We start from the raw sequence: 5,492 nt of genomic DNA on the forward strand, positions 1-5,492 counted from the left end.
TACATAGCAGGGATCTGTGCGAGAAAAAGTCAATCATTCGTTTTATAACCCAAAGGGGACCATAAAATATTGAACGTTAAAATATGACATAATGTTACGGTATGACAAATCTTTGTTCTCCGGCATGTGCATGCCTGTGTACCTATACAAGGGAAGTCGTGCATAACCTTTAAGTTGATCGTAATACATAACTACAACAACAAGTATGTTGACGACTTGGGTTAGTAAAAACAGTGCATTCCGTACGTTTTTTAAACATAATTAAGAATTTGTTGACTGGAGGCTATTAAAGAAGTTCTTAAAATTTTTGCGGGTCACCGCCTTTTCTGTAAATGGAGTAAATATTGTTATCCATTTAATTTTTTTCCTCAGTTGAATAATTCCTGCTGGTATTTGGTCTAAGCTTACTTCTTTTCCCCATTTAAGCTGTTTCATAGCTAATTCTACTTTCTCTTTATAGTGCCCTGTTCACCTGTTTTGGTAATTTCGGACTATTTCATCTCTTATAACATAAAACAGTTGTTTCAGATCTTTATCGCGTTTCCTTTTTTTATGGATGAATATGCTGTCGTTTTCATCTTCTACTATTTCATATGGAGCTACACGATTAACAATTCCAAATCAAGAAAACATAAATAACACTCCGAATTATATTATACAACTAATAGTCGAAAAATGAAGAGCAATAGGTAAATAATCAGACAATTAAGATCAGCGCTATATGATGCACGCAATGCCACATTTGAACACTACATTAGTATATTGTCTAAAGAAGATCATTCACTATGGATAGCAACAAAAACACTTAAAGAGACCTGAACAATACAACCCACCAATTAAGAAAGATGACGTTAGTTGAGGAAGATCAGACCAGGAAAAAACGTCAACATTTTCAGAATACCAGATAATAATAATCAAGCAATAGAACACTGAAAACTTTTGTTTTTAACTGTACGCCCGTGAATGACTTATTATTTTTTAAATATCACTTAATATTGCACTTTTTTATTGTATTTTTTCATCTTTCAAGATAATTCTTATAGAAATATATTTATTTATAACATACGGTCTTATGGTCTTATTACGGCTTTAAGATTATACGACCTAAATGTATCTTGTACCGCACTGCTAATTGAGAATTATGTTTGTAATGCGATAAGAGGTCCGGATATACGAGACACCAGTGACTCATGCCGCACTGATAAAAATCCAACAGGAATCTGAATTTCTACAAAAAAATAGATTAATTTGTTTTGTGTATTAATTTAGTTTAGTTTAGTCGAACAAGAGTTGCAGTAAAAGATTTTTCTAAATATAGAATGTAAACCATATTTCCAATGCTTTGTGAAAGAGAACCAGTTTTTAATATTCCGGACGACGTAATAACACCTTATTTTAGAATATTGGTCGATGAATTAAAATCATTGTTTAAGAAACAAATTATTCATGTGCAGATGTTTTACTATAAAAACATGTAAAACCAAAATCTCGATTAAAAAAGTTGCAACCAGCTACTCACGATGAAACTTAACCCCATTATTGATTTTACAAGTGATAAAATGGGTCGACAAAAGACCAGTTTTAATCCATACAACATTTAAACATAATAGTTGTATCTTGGTTTAATTAAATGAAAAGAAAAATTATATACAAGTACTAAAACCACAAACTATGCTCGATTATAACTTGGTGAAAAATAGTGTTGATTTTAGTGATCAAGTGGCTTCTTACCAAAGCCCAATAAGCAAAATTCTGAAGTGGTACCAGAAAGTGGCAGTGGAATTAATATTTAATACCGCATTTAATACCGCAGTAGTCAATGCTTAGTTGCTAAATAATAGAAAACGTAAAAAAAGCGACAACCTATCCTTGAGTTCAGACTGGAGTTCGCGAAGGCATTTGCAATTAAAGAAATGTTGTAACCCTCACGACTAGTTACACCCAAAAATACCATCTCAGGCAAAGCGATGTAGATAATACAAAGAGAAGAAAGTGTACAAGATGTTACAAAATTTTAAGAAGAAGCATGACTAGTAGAAAGCTAAAACATACTCTAAAGAATGTGATGGCAATACTGCAATATGTCTAGTGTGCTTAAATGAAGCACATTAAAAAATAATTTTACTTATACAGGAACTATTATTGAGTAAAAACGTATTGTGCTTCAAGTGGCCTATAGTATTGGAAGTCGTAAGTTGATAGTTTCTATAGAAAATGTCACACTGAGAGTGCAGTACGGGTAAGATACGGCAATGCTTTTCTTATGGAGAATAAACGCGCAGGGTTGTCGGTTTTCTCCAGCTGTTGATTGCTCATTGTCTCACAGGACCGGCTTGTATAAAATGCATCTGCCGGCAGTACGAATAAAATATTTTATATCATCTATACAGTAGAATAAAAAGGCATTGATGAGTTATTGACAACGAAAACTATGAATTTTGCATATAAAACGTCAACATGAGATATACAATTGAATCATATTCATAAGAGTAACATTTGAACACCTCTTTACAAGAACAACATACAATAACTGTAGTTTTAATGTTTTACATAAAATAGAAAAAACCTACATAATTTCTAGGAAAGAATTTGGAAACTTGGAAATGATATTATTTATAGATATTATATATATAATATTCAAATTTCCAATTCTTTCATAGAAATTAGATTTTTTCTATTGTATGTAAAATAAAAAATACAGTTATGTTGTTTCTATAAATAGGTCTTCATTTCTTTTGTAAAACTTCTGCTACAAATTACTATCATTAACATAATCACCTAAATATGGCCATAAACTTGTTTGTCATAATTAGTATTTGATAAACTCCAAGCTTTCCCTATTTCACCCCCTACCCATCCTAAGGATGGGTAGGGGGTGAAAGTGCTTTTGGAAAACGAAACTACACTTCAAAATTTAGTCCGAGTTTCAACAGAGAGCATGGAGTCCCATAAGTTTAAATCCGGTGAATTATTTAACGGTTGCGCTAAACTCGTAGTGTTAAATGTGTTGTGTTTTTTACAAAATACGGAACAACTTAATGTAAGTGCTGCTGTAAGACGTACTTCGTTGATGACTGGTGTTAGCGAAAGAAGCATTTACAATTTCAAAAAAGAAAAAGAACAGAGTGGAACGTTGAAATCGCCAAAAAACGTAAAAAACGAGTGCGTCAATCAAATTCTAGAATATTCACATATGACGAGGGTGTAAGAAGTATTCTACGGAGAATTGTTCATTGTGTATTTTTCATGAAAAATTTGCCGAAATTCTTAAAGCATATACATAACTTCATACAAGGTAATGAGAATATACAGCCGTTGTCTCTTTCTACTTTATACAGACTTCTGAAAGATATTGGATTTGTTTTTAAGAAACGTGGCCGAAAAAGCATCATGGTGGAGCGAGAGGATATTATTCATTGGCGCCATAATTATTTGAGAACTATACGACGTTTGCGAAAAGACCATTGCAATATCATATATTTGGACGAATCGTGGGTTAATGTTGGCCAATCTATAAAATACGAATGGTGCGATACTACGATACAAAACAGTCGTGATGCTTTTCTCAAAGGTTTAAGTACTGGCTTAAAAGCACCTACTAAACGAGGTCCACGATATGTTTTATTGCATGCAGGTTTTTCAGAAGGTTTCCTTCCTGGCACACAGCATGTTTTTCTGCCAAAGAAAAATGATAGCGACTATCACGATGAAATGGATGCCGCATATTTTGAGTCGTGGTTTAAGGAGACATTAATATCAAATTTACCAAATAATGGTCGCAGGAATGTCATTGTAATGGACAATGCATCGTACCACTCCCGTAAAGAGAGATTCCCTAACAATTCCTGGAATAAAGCTGCAATCAAGGAATGGCTAGTGGAAAAAGACATTTTTTTCGAGGAGTGTTATTTGAAATCCGAGCTATTAGAAGCAGCGCGTGCTTTTAAAGATCAATATGATAAGTATCATCTTGATGAGTATGCTTCACAACATAATGTTTATATTTTAAGGCTTCCTCCATATCACTGCGAATTGAATCCTATAGAAATGGTGTGGAACCAAGTTAAGCGATATGTAGGTACCCATAATACCACTTTTAAAAACGACGAGGTACGCCAGTTGATCGATGGTTTCGCACGCGTCACAGAGCAAAATTGGCGCAATTATGTCACTCATGTTGTTGAGAAAACGGAAACTGAGATGTGGACTGCGGACAACCTGCAAGATAACGTAGACCAATTAATAATACACGCGAACACAGGGGAGAGTAGCGAAAGCGAATCCGACATCTCGGATGTAGAGGACGACTTTAGTATAATTAATTGAATATCTGTGAGTAACCTCGATTATTTTACACGGTATAACCAATAAAATCATTTACCAGTCCAATCAGAGTATGGACTTTTCGGATATTGGGCTGGGTGCACGGAAATCGAGTTCCCGGAGGTTCCACCCTGTATATTTATAGCTATCAAGAAATGTAATTTAAAATATATTTGTTAGTTTAATAAAGTATAAATATAATATAATGTTAAATAACTTACACTATAAACCTTATACCTGCTCATCTGGTCAAGTGTGGGCAAGGAAAACCATTATCCCATATGGAATAACACAAGGTTTCGCTGAAAACTACCAGGTTGCTATGCCAAGGAACTAGGTAAACTTATGTTGTGTGTAAAAAATGCGAGACTGCATTATGTTTTAACAAGGACAAAAACTTCACTTCAGATTTCCACAAAAAAAAATTTCATAGTGGGTGTTAAAATTTCGCAGTGATTCAAGTGCGCAACTTGTTTTTTTAATAACATCGCCGGGATTAAAAAATGTGCAAAGCTCTTTCGATATTCCCGTTCCTGATAATTTTTCACATATTTACAAAAGAAAAAGTTTTTCTTGGATATTGGGCTGGGTGCACGGAAATCGAGTTACCGGAGGTTCCAGCCGGTATATTTATAGCTATCAAGAAATGTAATTTAAAATACATTTGTTAGTTTAATAAAGTATACAGTTTTATAATAAAATTCTCGCTAAAAACTTAAGGTCTTTTTATTCTAATTAATGCCTCTTATTTGGCTACTTGAAGGCAATTATTTTATCAATATAAAATTTTATAATAAATAACAGAGCCCGGCGTAGAGATCTGGGTACGGTTCTGTGACTACCACTTGGACCTGTTTGTATCGCCAAGCACAAGGCGTGAAATCCGGCAATTGTGCAGTCCTATATTAGCCATACTGCACTCTCGGTGTGACATTTTCTATAGTAGAACGTTTTTATTATTAATTACCACCGTAAAAGTGAGTTATAGTATTTATAAAAAGATGGATGTAAATAATATGCCTTCGACATCTTAAAAAGCTAGATGTGAACATAAACGTAGATTGACCACTGCTGAATTACAATCATTGTTAGAAGCATCTGGCGAGGACGATGTAGATTAAATGAATGGTGGAAGTGACTCTGATTGACTCTGACGAAATATTTGCACA

The sequence above is a fragment of the Diabrotica undecimpunctata genome, chromosome 11 (assembly GCF_040954645.1).
Source record: "Diabrotica undecimpunctata isolate CICGRU chromosome 11, icDiaUnde3, whole genome shotgun sequence".
NCBI lineage: Eukaryota > Metazoa > Arthropoda > Insecta > Coleoptera > Chrysomelidae > Diabrotica > Diabrotica undecimpunctata.